The 19,334-nt window shown below is 35.9% G+C and overlaps 1 pseudogene; it reads right to left on the minus strand.

Annotated features, from left to right (window-relative positions):
• Positions 1-41: 41 nt before the first annotated feature.
• LOC149261188 (organic cation/carnitine transporter 4-like) lies at positions 42-19,122 on the minus strand (annotated as a pseudogene).
• Between the last annotated feature and the right edge of the window lie 212 nt (positions 19,123-19,334).

Consider the following 19,334-nt stretch of genomic DNA (forward strand, 5'->3'; position numbering starts at 1 on the left):
AGGAGTGTGCTCGTCCCCGTCCAATGCCAACGATACTCCCGTTAGCAGAGATTTCTGTTCTTGGCCGCAATCGATCTCATGAATTTCATGGCATCTTCCAGCCTGCCCTTGACGAGGTACCATCGGGGGGACTCTGATACAAATGGCAGAACGAAAAGGCAATACAAGACCGAAGGAATCGAAACGACTATGTACAGATATCTCCAGCGACCAGAAAAGTAGCAGAGAGCTGGAAGCAGAGCTATGCCGAGGGAAAAGAATATACAAAGTCAACATGCCAACTCGTCCTCTCTTACATGGCCTGACAGGTTCAGTCGCCAAAACGAAGGACGATAGCCGAATGCCGCCAATGCTAATTCTTGTCAATAAACGGAGAATCAAATAAACCCAGAAATTGGGTGAGAAGGCCATCAAGAAACTGAGGATGGTGTTGCAAATACAGACCAACCTCAGCACTCCCTTCCCTCCTAGCAAAGAATCCGACAATTTCCCAAATATCCCTGCACCCGCATCAGTAAATAAACATCAAGATCCAATAACTGTAAATTCTTAAAGATCTAGCGGCAGCAAAGTGCATATGAAGATTCGGAGGTAAAATTATCAAAATTACCGATCAAGCACCTGATGAAAAACGCGGACTGCAAAACCTCAACTTTATATTTCTGATCACAAACGAGACCCATTCAGAAACCGGTGAAACTCCGCTCCCTCCGTCCCAGCCCCATGACACCCGATCCATGGAACACACAGATCCCGTGGAACTGCAGGATTCGAACCCATGCTTCATGGAAAGGAAATCGTCAAAGGGTTTCTCTATGTTGCAGTGCCAGTTGGGCTCATAGTGTGCAAAAATCATGACCATCGTATGAAAGGCTTCCAGAGTCCATGCGAGACTGTAGAGCACAAAATGCTTGAGCTGCCATCGTCCGAATTCTCCCGTCCATTTTTGAATCGAGAGTTCATTATTTATTGGTTTTTTAAATTTCAATTCTTGCTTTTCTCCTTTTTGGAAAAGGATGGGTTGATGCTTTTGGTTTTATTAAATTTCTATTCTTGTGCATTCTATTTTTGAAAAAAGATGTCATGTATATGTTTTTGCTGTCAGGTTCATGCTTTTTCCATCCACGTTGGGCCAATTCTTTTGTTGTGAGGTTCATTTTGTTGCCATGCTTTTTCCGAAGGGAAATATCAAAGACACCTCTTGTCAACACGGCTTCAATTTATATTTTTTATTTATTTATTTGCAGTTTATAATTGAGTGTTCATTTAATTTTTATTTTAAAATTTATTTTTGGGATGTTTGTAGTAGGGTGTTGAAAGGCTTTAGGATTGAAGAGTTTGATGGATATATTATGTTATTTGTTTTTTATTTTATTTAATACTTGTTATATGAAATTTATTGTATATTAATATTATTTTTTATTTAAAATTGCAAAGCAATTTGTATTTAGGGTAAGTGCCTTGACAAATTTGTAAAAACAGATTTTAATAAGTTTTAAAAAGGGCAAGTGGAAAATTGTGTGCATGCGAATCTTTACAATGAGGAGTGTCCTCCTTGATATATAAGAATATGGGAATTAGTGTAGCCATATAAATGAAATGGCTAGCAAACTCAAATTAACATCAAAACACTCACCTCTCGATATATTTCACAGAGCCAAGCCAAAAAAAAATCATGAACATCTCAAAACTGATAATTAAATTTGTATTTAAAACTCATACTTAATTTGTGTCTTTCATAAAAATTTTCTATTTAATACTCGAGTAGGATTCTTGTCCATTTTACTTTTCTAGGAAATAAACTTACTAAGGGCTTTTAGAAATGTAACTGAATATTGTTTATCAACCCTAATGTAGTTGGATTTCAGATCTAACGTGACATATGAGGGGGTTGGGTGGATGGGAATTTTTTAAACCAATTTGTGTCAACTCAACCCTAATGTAGTTGGATTTGAGATCTAACAGCATATGAGGGGCTTGCGTGGATGGGAATATTTTAACCTTTATTATGCTAGAGTAGGTTAGGTTCGAGAAGGGTAGGGATAGGCTAAGCTAGGGTAGAGTAGGGGAGGGATAAGCTAGGCTAGGCTACGGTAGTTTAGGTTATGTTAGACTAGGTTTAGGCTAAGCTAGGTTACGCTAGGCTAGGTTAGAGTAAGTTAGGTTAGGGTAGAGTAAGTTAGGTTAGGTTAGGCTAGAGTAGGTTAGAGTGGGCTAGGCTAGAGTAGGCTATGTTAGGTTAGGCTAGGGTAGGCTAAGGTAGGAAAGAATAGAGTAGGTTAGGATAAGGTAGGTTAGGCTAGTGTAGGGTAAGGTAGGCTAGGTTCTAGGTTAGAGTAGGTTAGGTTAGGCTAGTTTAGGCTAGGTTAGGTTAGAGTAGGTTAGACTAGGCTCGAGTACACTTGACTAGAGTAGGTTAGAGTAGGCTAGGCTGGGGCACGTTAGGTTATGTTAGACTATGTTTAGGCTAGGCTAGGTTAGGCTAGGCCAGGTTAGAGTAGGTTAGGCTAGGGTAGAGTACGTTATGCTAGGTTAAGCTAGACTAGGTTAGAGTAGACTAGGCTAGAGTAGGCTATGTTAGGTTAGACTATGTTAGGCTAGGCTAGAGTAGATTAGGCTATTTCATGCTAGGCTATGTGCGAATAGGTCATGCTAGGAGATAGTAGCTTCAGCTAGGCTACGGAAGAGTAGGTCAGATAGTAGGCTAGCCTATGCAAGAGTAAGCTAGGCTAGAGTAGGCTAGTGTAGGCAATGATCGGGTAGGCTAGGCTAGGTTAGTGTAGAGGAAGTTAGACTAGGTTACACTGGAGTAGGTTAGAGTAGGCCACACTAGTGTAGGACATGTTAGATTAGACTAGGTAAGGCTAGGCTAGAGTAGGTTAAGCTATGTCACGTTAGGCTACATGAGAGTAGGTCATGCTAGGAGAGTGTAGCTAAGGCTAGGCTAGGCCAGTGTAGGTTAGAGTAATCTAGGCTAGAGTAGGCTAGGTTAGTCAAGAGTAGGCTAGGCTAGAGTAAGTTAGCTAGGATAGAGTAGGTTAAGCTAGGCTAGATTTCTTTAGGCTAGGCTAGAGTAGGTTAGGCTAGGCTAGGCTAGGTTAAGCTAGATTAGGTTAGTCTAGGCTAGAGTAGGTTAGGTTAGGCTAGGCAAGAGTAGGCTAGGCTAGAAGTAGGCTAGAGTAGGAAATGATAGGCTAGGCTAGGCTAGGGTAGTGTAGAGGAAGCTAGGCTAGGTTACGCTGGAGTAGGTTGGAGTAGGCCACACTAGTGTAGGACATGTTAGGTTAGACTAGGTAAGGCTAGGCTAGAGTAGGTTAGGCTATGTCACGCTAGGCTACGTGAGAGTAGGTCATGCTAGGAGAGTGTAGCTAAGGCTAGGCTAATCTAGAGTAGGTCAGACTAATTTAGGCTAGAGTAGGCTAGGTTAGTCAAGAGTAGGATGGGCTAGAGTAAGTTAGGCTAGGATAGAGTAGGTTAAGCTAGGCTAGACTTCCTTAGGCTAGGCTAGAGTAGGTTAGGCTAGGCTAGGCTAGGTTAAGCTAGATTAGATTAGTTTAGGCTAGAGTAGGTTAGGTTAGGCTAGGCTAGAGTAGGTTAGGCTAGAATAGAGTAGGTTAGGCTAGAGTAGGCTAGGTTAGGTTAGGCTACAATAGAGTAGGCTAGGATAGAGTAGCATAGGGTAGTATAGGATAGAGTAGGCCAGGCTAGAGTAGGCCAGGCTAGAGTAGGCTGGGCTAGAGTAGGCTAGGCTCGCCTAGAGTAGCCTAGAATATGCTAGGCTATAGTAGGTTAGGCTATTGTAGGCTACAGTAGTCTAGGCTAGAGTAGGTTCGGCTAGAGTAGGCTAGGCTATAGAGTAGGTTAGGCTAGACTAGAGTAGGTTAGGCTAGAGTAGGCTAGCTTAGGCTAGGCTAGAATAGAGTAGGCTGGGATAGAGTAGGCTAGGGTAGTATATGATAGGGTAGGCCAGTCTAGAGTAGGCTAGGCTAGAGTAGGCTAGGCTAGACTACAGTAGCCTAGAATATGCTAGGCTAGAGTAGGTTAGGTTGTTGTAGGTTACACTAATCTAGGGTAGAGTAGGCTACAATATCCTAGGCTAAAGTAGCCTAGAGTAGCCTAGAGTAGGCTATGCTATAATAGGCTAGAGAAGACTAGGCTAGGCTACACTAGTCTAGGTTACACTAGGATAAGCTAGTTTAAGCCAAAGTAGGCTATGGTTGGCTAAGGTAGGCTAGAATACAGTAGTTTTGGCTAGGCTAGGATAAGCCAAGATAGGCTAGGCTAGGCTAGGGTAGAGTATGTCAGGGTAGGCTAGGCTAGAGTAGGTTAGGCTACACCACACTAGGCTAGGGAAGAGTAGGTTAAGTTACGCTAGGCTAGGCTAGGCACGAGTAGGTTAGGATAGGCTAGAGTAGGTTAGGTTAGGATAGGCTAGGGTAGGCGAGATTAGGTCATGCTAGGCGAGAGTAGGTTAGGCTAGGTTAGGCTAGAGTAGGCTAGGTTAGAGTAGGTGATAGTATTCTAGGCTGGAGGGCTCAGCTAGGGAAGAGTAGGCTAGGCTAAGGTAGGATAGGCTAGAGCAAGTTAGGTTAGGCTTTAGTAAGTTAGGCCAAGCCAGGCCAGGCTACTGTAAGTTAGGCTTGGTTAGGCTAGGCTAGATTAGCTTAGTCTAGGCTAGAGTAGGTTAGTGCTAGAGTAGGTTAGTGCTAGAGTAGGTAGGGCAAGGCTAGGCTAGATTAGGTTAGGGAAAAGTAGGTTAGGTTATGTTACATTAGCATAGGATAGAGTAGGTTAGGCTAGAGTCTGCTACGGTAAGCTAGGCTAGGCTATGCTAGAGTAAGTTGGGCTAGGTTAGGCTAGAGTAGGCTAGGCTAGGCTAGGTTAGGCTATGCTAAAGTAGAATGGATTAGTGCAGACTATAGTAGCCAATGATAGGGTAGAGTATGCTAGGTTTGCCAAGGCTAGAAAAGGCTTGGTTATGCTAGAGTAGTTTTGACTAGGTTAGAGTAGGTTAGGCTAAAGTAGACAAAGGCTAGACTAGGCTAAAGTAGGCTAGCGTAGAGTAGGATAGGAAAGGTTAGGATAGAGTAGGCTAGGCTAGGCTAGTCTAGAGTAGGGTAGAGTAGGCTAGAGTAGGGTAGGTTATTGTAGGCTACAGTTGGTTAGTCTACAATAGTATAGGCTAGGCTAGAGTAGAGTAGGCAACGCTTGGGTAGAGTAGGTTAGGCAAGGCTACGCCAGAGTAGGTTATATAAGGCTCCAATAGGATAGGCTATAGTAGGTTAAGCTAGGCTAGGCTAGGCTAGTCTCTGCTAGAGTAGCGTAGGCTATGCTAGAGTAATCTAGGCATGGCCACTCTAGGAAATGCTAGTTAAGAGTGGGCTAGGTGAGGCTAGGCTAGGCGAGGCTAGGCTAGGCTATAGTGAGTTAGGCTATGCTATGCTAGGCTAAAGTAGGCTATGCTAGGTTAAGATATGCTACAATAGGCAAGGGTAGGCTAGACTAGGTTAGGTTGGGCTAGAGTAGGATAGGCTATAGTAGGCTAGCGTATAGTAGATTATTTTAGGCTATATTATCTTAGGCAAGGCAAGGTTGGGCTAGAGTAGGTCAGACTTGGCTAGGCTAGGCCATAGTAGGTTAGGATATGCTAGAGTAGGTTAGTCTAGGCTAGGTTAGCCTAGAGTAGGTTAGGCTAGGGCTGGCTAGGCTAGCATAGTATAGGGTAGGGTAGGTCAGACTATGCTGGGCTAGTGTATAGTAGGCTAGGCTAAATAAGTCTTTGATAGGTTATAGCAGGCTAGGCTAAGCTAGAGTAGGCTAGGCTAGGATAGAGTAGCTTAGTTAAGGCTACGCTAGTGTAGGCCAAGCTAGGATAGAGTAGGTTACGTTAGGCCAGTCGAGGCTAGGCTATAGTAGGCAATGTTAGAGTATTATACACCACGATATGCTAGAGTAGTCTAGGCTAGACTAAAGTGGTCTAGGGTAGGCTAGAGTAAGATATGCTAGCTAGGTTAGGCTAGAGTGGACTAGGCTACAATAGTTGAGGCTACGATAGAGCACAATAGATTATGCTAGGCTAGAGTAAGTTATGTTAGGCCAGAGTGGGTTAGGTTATGCTCGACTAGTGTAGATTAGGTTAAACTAGGGTGTAGCATTCTAGACTATGCTAGAGTATGTTAGGCTAAACAAGGCTAGACTAGGATATTCTAGGCTAGGTTGCAGTAGCATAGGATAGAGTAATCCAAGGTAGGGTATGGTAGGGTAGAGTAGGCTAGGATATAGGCTATAATAGGTTATGTTGACCCAACCTACCTTATCCTAACCTACTCTATTCTTTCCTACCTTAGCCTACCCTAGCCTAACCTAACATAGCCTACTCTAGCCTAGCCCACTCTAACCTACTCTAGCCTAACCTAACCTAACTTACTCTACCCTAACCTAACTTACTCTAACCTAGCCTAGCGTAACCTAGCTTAGCCTAAACCTAGTCTAACATAACCTAAACTACCGTAGCCTAGCCTAGCTTATCCCTCCCCTACTCTACCCTAGCTTAGCCTATCCCTACCCTTCTCGAACCTAACGTAAATGTTTTTGTTTCCATTCTTGTGCTTTCTATTTTTGAAAAAAGATGCCACGTAAATGTTTTTGCTACCAGGTTCATGCTTTTTCCGTTCACGTTGGGCCGATTTTGTTGTTGTGAGGTTCATTTTGTTGCCATGCTTTTTTCCAGGGAAATATCAAAGACACATCTTTTTCGCTTCAATTTATATTTTGTTTTTATTTATTTGAAGTTTATAATTCACTCTTCATTTAAATTTTTTGGGAGGTTTGTAGTAGGGTGTTGAAAGGCTTTAGAATCGAAGAGTTTGAAGGATATATTATGTTATTTGTTTTTTATTTTATTTAATACTTGTTATATGAAATTTATTGTATATTAATATTATTTTTTATTTACAATTGCAAAGCCATATGTATTTAGGGTAAGTGTCTTGACCAATTTCCAAAACCGATTTTAATAAGTTTTAAAAAGGGCAAGTGGAAAATTGTGTGCATGCGAATCTTTACAATGAGGAATGTCCTCCTTGATATATAAGAATACAGGAAATAGTGTAGCCATATAAATGAAATGGCTAGCAAACTCAAATGAACATCAAAACACTCACCTCTCGATATATTTCACATAGCCAAGCCAAAAAAAAAAATCATGAACATCTCAAAGCTCGTAATTAAATTTGTATTTAAAACTCATAATTAATTTGTGTCTTCCATAAAGTTTTTCTATTTATTACTGAAGTAGGATTCTTGTCCATTTTACTTTTCTAGGAAATAAACTTACTAAGATCTTTTAGAAACGTAACTGAATATTGTTTATCAACCCTAATGTAGTTGGATTTTAGATCTAACGACATATGAGGGACATATGAGGGGGTTGGGTGGATGGGAATTTTTTAAACCAATTTGTGTCAACTCAACCCTAATGTAGTTGGATTTGAGATCTAATAGCATATGAGGGGCTTGCGTGGATGGGAATCTTTTAAACCAATTTGTGCCAACAACAAGTCAGATATATATTTCTAGGAATTATTATTTAGTATTTGCATTTCTTCTATTCTTCCATTGTTATAGTTAGCCCAGTGAAAAAAAAAATTTATGCTTAATTTGCTAACGAGATGTAGCACTGTAGAAGACTTGAGCAATTTTTAGCATGCGAGCTTTCCCTCTTTTGCATGGCTACTATTCTCAACGTCCCATTTTGATATGGCTTCTTGAAACTTATGTTTTTTTCATACCCACATTTTAATTTGATCTTAGGTATGTTCTTAATAATTTTATCAAAGTATGCATTTCACCATGAACATTACACGTGCTTAAATTAAAATCAGATTGAATTAAGTTTATTGCATGTTCCTATTTAATATTCATGCAAACTAGTTTGGTACTCAATGGTCGTTGTAGACATTGATGTTCATTAAACCCGGTATTCAAAATGCAGTTTATTTATAGTTCTAGGGATAAAGAAGGAAATGGCATCTCTTAGTTTTCTCAATTTCTTCATTGCCACTATTGTGACTATATCACACCAATATATATATATATATATATCATACCATTTTTTTTGAGGTTAGTTTTGTTCTGTATCATTAGTTGCTAACAAGTAGATATTTGTGAAGATATTTTCTAAAAATAGTTAGGGAATTAATTAATTCACTGGAAATACTATAACTCTAAATGTAGAGAGTTATAACATTATTGATTATGTGAAAGTTAAGATTCAACAGTAAAATTTGATAGAAAGCAATTGCAGCATGGATGGGCTTTAATTGATTAAATTTACAAAATCATTTTATGGCTTATTTTCTACCTCATCCTACAAGTGGGATAAAAAGATTTACTAAGATTTGGAGTAGCAAAACCATTATTTTGAGTTGGAGAGCTCATACACCATTGATAATGTGAGGGAAAATATTTGACGCAATGGTATACATCTTTCTTGGTGATGTTTAATCTTTCTAGCAAGCAAGTAGAGGATGGTTGTTTCTTAGGTTATTATAACATCTAAAATGAATCAACTCTTCACTTGGTTTTGTGTCTGAGAGATAAAAATCCATATCATGGTCAAAACTACAAATAGGAAGAAAATTACTCTTGAGGTTGAGAGGTTAGATACCTTTAACAAAGTTCAAGCCCAAGTTCAATGCAAGGAAACATTTTCTTGAGATCGTAAAAAGATTGATATTTGTTAGAAAGAAGTGAGAAGATGATTGTGGCCAATTATAAAATTTATAAGAATCTATACTACTTATTTTCCTTAATCTTCAAGGAGGTAAGAGGGACAACAATATTTAATTTATTGCATTCTCTTGTAAAGACATCAATCCTTTGTAAGCACCAACTTATAGTAATTGTTGGCTCCAACATTAACTCAACCTTCAATAAACCAGACATGGACTTCAAATCAAGCCCGAGCTAGATATTCAAAGACATAACTCATCCCTAAAACATGGCCTTCAAACATCAGAGCATGTCCTTTGAAACTTGGTCTTCAAACCACATAACTCATCCCCTTAAACTCGGCTTTCGAAATGAAAGTATTCATCCCTGAAAAACATAAATCAAACATACAAAAATTCCTCCCCAAGGAAAAATCCAAAAATCCTTCAAAATATTTGCCAAAGACCTTCCAAGAAAACTACTTCAACACAGATGCACTTCACTTCTTCTTAGTTCATGAGGTATGAACTTCAGACCTTCTCCCTGACTCTACTAAAACTAGAACTAAATTATTGAGTCGAGTGGTTAGAGAAGCTCATTTTCACACCTATTTATTTGTGTTTAGATTTTGGGTTAGGGTTGACTTGTCCACTAGTTGGGATGACTTGTTCAAATGGCATAACATATAGTGAGTATCAAAAAATTCATTTATCCTCAACTTTGAGGAGTTATAAAGAGTGCCATATATAATTGGAAAGGTCTTGGAAACAAATTTCTAACCATATATCTTATGCTCCCATTTGAGCCAGGTATTTGGAGAAAATTAACCTTCGAAGATAGAGTACCTAATCAGTTGGTTCATATTGAAAAATATTTGATATCTCCTCATTCCTATGGAATTAGAGGGAGTTCCATATACCGTTGGAAATCTTTCATAATATCTTATTGGACTATGTAATTTCCTATTTCATTTGGAAAACCTTTCAGATAAACAACAACCATTTTCAACACTCACCAATTCTAAGTTAAACAAATGAACAATATTATATTCTACATGCGTTGTGATGTCCATATGAGTGAGCTAGTAATAGATCTAGTTTTATGGTGATTGGCTTGCAAATACCCATAAGATGAAATTTCAAATGTTAGTGGAACGAGATTATCCTTGTTCATGTTCCAATTTTCTCTCTTCCATTTGGTTACTGCCATTTAATGGGGATTACATTTGTTATAATTCTCGACCCCATTACAAGCAGCTTGTCTGCCATAACACTGATACCAATATTCTTCGTCATGATTTGGCCTTTCTTTCCTCCATCCCAAGTTACCAAACCCTATATTCACTACGATGTTCATATCATCTAACCTCATATCGAACTCATGGATTCCATGCTGAAGAAAAGCAAAATCCTTTTTCATATATGCATTATAATCTAAAGGTATAATTTAGTGGAGGAAACCAACACATTGATTTGAAGAAAATAAGAAAATAAGCATGAATGGGAGAGATGTTGGCCTCTAAAGGTTGGGAGAAGCAACTATGGTGATGGGAAGAATTTGATCTTAAAATGAAACATGGGCCTAGAATGTAAGGCCTCAAAATAAACAGTCATGTCCAGTGATTCCCAACAGCGTAAGGCCCACCACCCTTGTTGCTATGCTACTTCTTGATGCCATTGATCCTACTCCAAAATTGTACACCCCTTGGGTTTAAGCTCATTTTTGAGAAATTCCTAGTGGTGGTGCTAATCTATTTTTCCTCCTCTTTTTTGCTCCACACATCCTTGGCTACCACCCTTGAATCTTAATCAAGTGCTCAATATTTAGCTAAAAAATAAAAGTTCTCATAATGGCTCAAAACATCAATGACCGTGCCCATCTCGGAAAAAGGATCTGAATGCTACTCGTTTCACTGAAAATTGCGTTCGTATGAGGAAGATATCGCGTTCTGTCCGCTTTGCCAAACAAAAGAAATTAAAAAAAATGCATAGTCAACAGTCTGTTGACGTGGCAAGTGATTGTGCAAGGTCAACATTGGTCAACAATCCAATTAGGCTTCGACAAGTGTCATATTTTGGTTGGTTATCAAATGTGGTGATGTGGCATGATTTGTTTGGTTAATGGAGGACCAATGAGGAGGGGACAAGTGGCAAGCTTGGAAGTCGCCACATGTCCCTCCCGAGAGGTCAGCTGAATGCGCAGTGCAAATTTTTTTTTGGCACACCAGGGGGTCAAACACGGGACCTGTACCGAACAACCACAACACATTTCCATTACACCACCGCATTACAACTTAACCGTTATGTTTACCGCACCTATTTCAAGTTTAATGTAATGAAAGTTGGGGGTTAGGAGGGCCAGTCCGCAGGCTGACCCTCCCATCTAAATGCTCTGTTGGTGGTTACGGTTATATGTATTCAACAGTCACCATAAAATGTGCCACATAAACCATAACCATTAGCATTATGCCATTGCATGTGTCTACCTCCAAGAACGCCACCGAAGTTAACAGTTAGTAAAACCGCAGTTTGTGTTAATCACGTTTAGTGGTTAATTAAGCACATTTTAAAATTAATTAATTCCAGATTAACTTGGCGAAAATTCTGGTAGACCTCCAAAATTGGTGCCAACTCCAGTTTTAGTAAATTATATAAATGATTTACTAAAGTGTTACAAACCCTAAACCCTAGACCCTAACTATTTTATAAGATTTTAACAAGCATTTTGTAACTTTAATTAAGTGTTTATGAAAAGAATTTATTAAAGTGTTATAAACCTTTAAAACCTAAAACCTAAATTCTAAACCCTAAACATCAAACCCCCAAACATAAACTCTAAACACTAAGCATTTTATAACCTTTTAAAAAGTGCTTTGTAACTTTTATTTAAGTGTTTATTAAAAGAATTTATTAAAGTGTTATAAACTCTAAACCCTAAAACCTATGTATTTTATAACTTTTTGAAGGGAATTTTCTAACTTTTATTTATGTGTTTATTAAAAAAATTTACTGGAGTGTTATAAACCCTAAACTGTAAACGTTAAACCCTAAGCATTTCATAACATGTTAAAATTTATTTGTAATAGTTATAAACCCTAAACCCTAAGCATCTTACAACATTTTAAAAAGAGTTATGTAACTTTTGTTTAAGTTTTTATTAAATGAATCTACTAAAGTGATATAAACCCTAAACCCGACACCTAAACCCCAAAGCCTAAACCGTACACACTAAACTGTAAACCATATGAATTTTATAACATTTTAAAATTTTTTATGTAAGTTTTATTTATTTTTTTTATTAAAATCATTTACTAAAGTCTTATTAACATAAACCCTAAATCCCAAACCCGAAACACCAACCCTAGATCCTAAAGTCTAAAGCCTAAACCCTAACATTTTATAACATTTTAAAAATCATTTTGTAACTTTTATTTAAGTGTTTATTAAAAGAATTTACTAAAGTGTTATACAATCTAAAACCTAAACACTAAACCCCAAAACCCAAACCTCATACCCTAAAACCTAAACCCTAAACCGTAGTCCCTAAATCCCAAACCCTAAACCCTAAGCATTTTATAACATTTTAAAAAGAATTTTGAAACTTTTATTTAAGTTTTTACTAAAAGAATTTACTAAAGTCTTATAATCCCTAAACCCTAAATGCTAAACACCAAAAACTAAACCCTAAACCCTAAACCCCAAACCCTAAAACCTAAAACCTAAAATCCAAGCATTTTATAACATTTTAAAAAGTGTTTTGTAGTTTTCATTTAACTGTTTATTAACATAATTTACCAACATGTTATTTACTAACATAATTGTGCCTAATGATTAAGAACATGTGTTTCTTCATGTGAGGCCACATGTTCAAATCTAGAGGGGGGGTATGTACACCACAATAGATTTTAGCAATGAAATCGCTACATGAAGACAAACCCTTTGTCACACAAACAAGGTGATCTTGCACATCAATCTGGTGTCCAGGCTTGACCATGACCTTAAAATTAGATTATCGTTATTATTTATCTAGCCCCTCCTAAAAATACATTGTCATATTTCATATTATTATCAATATATATAATGGATATTTACATTAAAGTCTTTAGAAATTTGTTCCAGAAGGTGACGAATTGCCTTCAAATATTGAATTTCACTACCTAAATTTTATAGTTATGTAATTTAGTCAAGGAAAGATTGAAATCGTTATATATAACCATCACACTTACTATGAAGGATGCCATCCACAAGAATGTGGGGAAGTCTAACACCCTCCTCCCGTATCTACCCAAGTAACCGATCAGTCAGGCTAAATATGCGACGAGAGGCCACTATGATATTATTTGACCTCCTAAGTCATGCTAAGAAAGTGGAACCAATAGAAACACACCGTACATACATCCAACATCAGCATTAGGACCCTTAGGAACCAGCCCAACCTTTTTGCCAACTAGCACCACGGTTCCACTGAAATTTTGGACTACATGACCTCTGGCTCTCATGTTGTGGGCATGGTAGAGTCCAGGGACCTCTGAACACTCTCACAGGGACTATTTTTTTAGTGTTTTGCAAGCATCCCTGATATTTGAGCCACTTTTTCGAGCCCATCGCCCAAGTCACTGCCCAAAATTGAATCACATCTTTAGAACAATAAAATAACAAGGAAATGACAATATAAATGTAATCAATTCAATATGATCTTGACTGGACCCCTACTAACCATAACAAGAATTCCATTAAACATATCATGAATATGTAGTCTACACGTGTAAATAACATATCTTAGCATAAGGGTCTAATAATTAGGTGAGAATCGCTATGAAACATTGATGCCTCAACATGTTAACTTCCATTGTTAACATGTTGAAAAGTGGTTAAGATTCTCCCCTTTTCCCTTCTCTACTAGACTAGAAAAACGCTAACGCACAAGAAGACTTACACCGAGTTGACCAGTTTAGATACTAGCATAGGCACTGATCTAATAGGTTCCCTCAAGTTTCTCTTGTCGGACGAATCATATTTTCCATCTTGCCTTAGCTCAACATATGAAATTTCCCAAGAGAAACAAGGAGACTTAATATTAATAGGTCAATTTATTCATGAAAAGATTTGATTGAATTAATATTTTCTTATATAATAATGTAGTGATTGACTCATGTTCATTTGTTTGAAATGTTATATTTTAAAATAGTTAAATATATTTATTTTTAAATATGTGTTATGATAATTTGCATTGACAATTTAAAAAGCTCCTCCTTGCTTCGAGATCATAATCTCTACTAATAGGGTCAACCACGTGAAGGTGTAAACTTAAATGCCCCAAAAACATTGCATTGTTGATATGGGCTCTTTTACATATCAACATGGAGAGATGATTTAATATATTGATTTAATATGTTAAACCGTTAAAGATGTTAATGGATATTTTTCTTAAACATATTAATTTATCAACATTAATGAAAATAAATTATGATAAAATTTTGCATTAATCACATTATTATTGGTGTGGTAGTAATATTTACTAAAAAATAGTTACTAATTATGTTTTTTTTTTTTTTAATCTTAAAATATTATGTGATCAAAAAATTTATGTTTTGTTTCAAATGTTGGAATTAACTTATTAACCTTTAAATGGCAAATGAAAATACAATTAAAAAAGAAAAAAGAAAAAATACAAATCTCATTATAATTAAAACTCAATATAATAAATAAACATTAAAATATTATACAATAAAAAGATAAGGCTTAATTAAATCTATATAAAATACACACATACAATTTTATAATAAAATTCATGGCTAATACAAATCAACATAAGAAACATAAGCATTCATTGACAAAACATTCTGTAAACATGCTTAATCAATTTCAAATAAGAAAAGATACAATATACAATTTCAAATGCAATGGAATATAAAATTTAAACACATAGATTCACAAGCAATGAGAAAACTACCTACACATACAAACATTTGACAAAAACAGTTTCTCACATGTATATGCAATTTCAAACAACACCTAGAATACAAATTTAAATAAGAAAATATACAATTTTTAACTTTTAAATATCAAACACAAAATACAAATTCAAATAGAAAAACACATAATATACAATTCCAAATAAGGAAATACACATTACACAATTTCATGTCAATACAAAAACAAACACTCAAACATGCCATTACAACATTAAATAAGCAAACCCAAAATATAAAACCTACTACACAATATTTACGCTATAAAATTAATTGCAATCACAATTCTATACAACAAACACACTATCACCATTTCAAGTCACCTCTAATACAAATATTCATAAATAAGAATTCACTCACATACACACACACACACATATCTAATTTCAAATAAAGAAACATACAAAGTACATGTTGAGATAAACAAACATGCAATATAAAAATTCAACTAAACACACAACATAGAATTTGAAGTCAATAAAAGAAAAGTAAACGCATAATATACAAATTAAAATCTACATTATACATAAACATTCAAATTCATAATTCAGTACAACAAACACATGATTAAAATTTCAAATTACATACAAATATTCATAAATAAACATTCATACAATCATTCATGTATATATGCAATTTCAATAAAATAAACATATAAAATACAAGTTCAAATAAGCAAACACACAATATACATACAGAAGAAAATAATCATTGTCAAAACCGCTCATATATAAGCAATTTCAAACAAGCAAACACACAATTCAAATAAACAAACTGTCAAAACCACTCACATATACATGCAATTCAACTAAACACAATTTTACACAATTTCAAATGAACAAAAAAAGATGGTACAAAATTTGAATTCAAAATATCAACACAAATACACATTTTGAAAACCACAACCATATATATACAAATTCAAATATGTAAATATGTATCCTACCATTCAGAATTTAACCAATGTAACAAGCTAATTTATATGTGTATAATCTTATCTAATTATATAAATATATAAACTAATACAATATGAAAAGCTTTAAAAGGCAATGAAAACTGAATAGAAAAGGGCAAAAAAAAAATTCCAATATGAAGGGCTTGTTAATTAGAAAGATATTTAGTGTTTTTCAATGCACTGTGGAAGATTTTATAATTTGTATTTGTGTAAAAGCTTTTAAACTTTTTTAAATGTAAGTGTGTTTTGGCTTAAATGCAATTGTGATAAGTGTTATAATATGAATGGATGATCATTGAATTGTAACATGACATGCTTCAAATATAAATGCTATACAATAAATGTATCTTAAAAAAATGTTCTGTGATGCATATGAGTTTAATGAAAATCAATCAACACAAACAAGAAATACTACACTAGTGAAAGAAGAATGGGGCCCCATCCTCCTTGAGCACTTGGAAGGGGTATTTTTAACCTCTTCCATAAAAAGTAACCTTATTAATAATTGTGTGCCTAATTTTCTTACAATATTTGAGAAGAGAATAATATATAACTATATCAATATTTACTTTGGCCAAAACCCTTTCTGCAAAACTAGAAGGTAAAGTCCTTTATGTAAATAAATCTGCATGCAAAACCACATAAATATTATAAAAACTAGAAGGTGAAGTCCTTAGTGTAAATAAATCTGCATGCAATACCACATAAGTATTAGAGAAAAATGTATATTTTTAACGAGATATATAAAAAATTATCAGTTTATTTTTTCATATAAAAGTAATAATCATTTATATGGCATATATAAATAATGAAAACAAAATTATCAATTTCTTTTTTATATAAAAATAATAATAATAATTTATATCGCATATATAGATAATGAAAACAAAATTATCAATTCTTTTTTATATAAAAGTAATAATAATTTATATCGCATATACGAAATAAACATACATTAAACTTACATTCCTTCCCACTTTTCGTAAATGTATTTGCTATAACTGTGATTTATGAGTCATTCCTAGAAACAACCATGCAATAATTTTCACGTCATAAATAAATAAACAAATATTGTTATTAATGAAATAATAAACATAATTTGAATAAAATATATATTATAAATTACTATATTATGTAATGATATAATTAATTTGAATTTTAAAATGTATGAGAGGCTTTTCTAGCAGCTGTGTGAAAAATATAAAACAACAAAATTTTAAAATGTATGAGAGGTTTTCGAGCAGCTGTGTGAAAAATATAAAACAACAGATGTGAAAAATATAAAACAACAGATCTAGAGGGCCATTATGTGGCTTAAACTATCCTGGGAAAAAACAGTAGGAATGATAGAGGGCCTAGCTAATACTAGACCAGACTTGGAGGGGTCCATTGAATCCCCAAAGAAGGGGAAGGTTGTAATGTAACTGATTCCAGGGGATTGAAGCTAAAAAGGGCTATACATATATGACAGAGAATTCCAAATTGATGCGAAAGAGCTGAGCTGGATTGGATTATTATTAATGTAAAAGTTGAATAAACCAGTGATGATAAGAAAAAAAGAGTAACTCACAGAACATTGCTATATGTATGTATTATTAAGTTTAATAAACCTGTCAAAAGAAAGGAAGGCTAACCGCAAGATGATAGAAGTGGGAAGTTGGTTCCATTAATGAGTTTGAGTAGTTAAGCTAAATCTGAATCGAGAGACATGCTTACACAGGTGGATAGAAATGATATGGTTAAAATTATGGAGGAGGAAACAAAGCATTAAATGAAAAATTCATTGGTATGGTGGACACATCCATGGCTCGTAAAGGAGGAAAAAGAGCATTAAATTCATACCAGGTAATATAACTAAAGAGGAAACAGAGCCTTAAATGAAAAATTCATTCCATTTAATAGAGGTGGTATGGTGGACACATCTGAGGAGGAAATAGAGGCTTAAATCCATGGATCATAAAATTATTGAATAGGAAATAGAGCCTTAAATCCATGTCTAATACACTCGGCAAAAGGGTACAATTATTGAGGATACGATCCTTAAATCCATGCCTGTGCACTCGGCACAAGGGTAAAATTATTGAGGAAAATAAAGCCTTAAATCCATGGCTGATACTTAAAACAATACACAACTAACAAGTTATACCAAAATGGGAAAAAACAACAACCAAACCACAGGTTAAAGGAACAAAGAACACAAGACACAACCATGGGCAAAACTAATAAAGAAAAAGAGGTGTTATACAGGGAAATTACAAACTAATCAAATCCAAATAATACAGAGACAGTGATGCTTGAATTCCTAGGGGAAAAGATACACTGTTCAAGCTAGAGCGTAAGACATGCGTGCAACGGCTAATTGAAGCAATGAAAAAAAAATAGGATTTATTGAGGAGGAAGTACAACCTTAAATTCAAAATAAAAATGGCTAAAGCGCCTAGTTTAAACTAATAAAAAAGACACAAATACCTGGAATTGGGATTTCATTCGATTTTGTTTCTTTAGCTAGATAGACTAGGCTTGGAACAACAACCACTTCTTTTCTTCTTTCATTTATTTCCCTGCAACACCAGCCCTTCATTTTTACAATGCACCCAACAGAAACACAAGGTTATGAAATGGAATTAGCTCTCGCAAAGGTGAACATAATAGACACTGAAATGAAATTAAATAGAATTGAATTAAACCTAGAGCTGCATTCCGGACTACTGTCGGAAGGAGCTCGCATGTGTATATAAATATCAAGTTATACGCCCCCACCATACCCAATATTCTGACGACTCCACTCGCTAACTGCACGCCAGTGAAGAATCCCATGTGACCAGTGTTGGATCGAGATTCGAACCCTAAACATTGAGTACCGTCGACGTAAAGCTTCCCAACAGACAAGCCAGTCCGCTCAACAGCATGGTGGAGACGAGCATCGCCCTTCTTCTGAATTTGTCGAGCATAGCTGCCGTGAGGGCGTAGGTAGGTATTTCTGTGATTGCATTGAGGAAAACACACACATATAAATTAGTACTCAGATTTACCATGTTCAGGCTTAATCCATAATACCCTGCACCACATACGAATCATAATACCCTACACCACATACAAATCAGATGAACCCTATTAAAACCATCCTCATACACGTCACGGGCGACTTGAATACGTCCACCAGGCTTCCCGATGGTTCCTCAGGCTCTGCAGGAGTGTGCTCGTCCCCGTCCAATGCCAACGATACTCCCGCCGGCAGAGATTTCTGTTCTTGGCCGCAATCGATCTCATGACTTTCATGGAATCTTCCAGCCTGCCCTTGATGAGGTACCATCGGGGGGGACTCTGATACAAATGGCAGAATGAAAAGGCAACACAAGGCCGAAGGAATCGAAGCGACTATGTACAGATATCTCCAGCTACCAGAAAAGTAGGAGAGAGCTGGAAGCAGAGCTATGCCGAGGGAAAAGAAATACAAAGTCAACATGCCAACTCGTCCTCTCATGTTTTTTTTGTTGCTCCCTCTGTTGATGTCTTTGCTACATGATTGACATATAAAATACATCAGCCTCATATATAAAACATTATTTTTTTATTAAATGAGAAATGTATTTATAATATGGACATATAACATTCAATTAAAAATAATCATCCTTGGTGTGCGAAGAAATAAAAAATTCACTCAAAATGGTGCGCCACAAAACATGAAAGCATTAG

This window comes from Pinus tabuliformis, chromosome 6, assembly GCF_031772625.1.
Source record: "Pinus tabuliformis cultivar Carrire ecotype Pingquan chromosome 6, CPIR1, whole genome shotgun sequence".
Classification (NCBI taxonomy): domain Eukaryota; kingdom Viridiplantae; phylum Streptophyta; class Pinopsida; order Pinales; family Pinaceae; genus Pinus; species Pinus tabuliformis.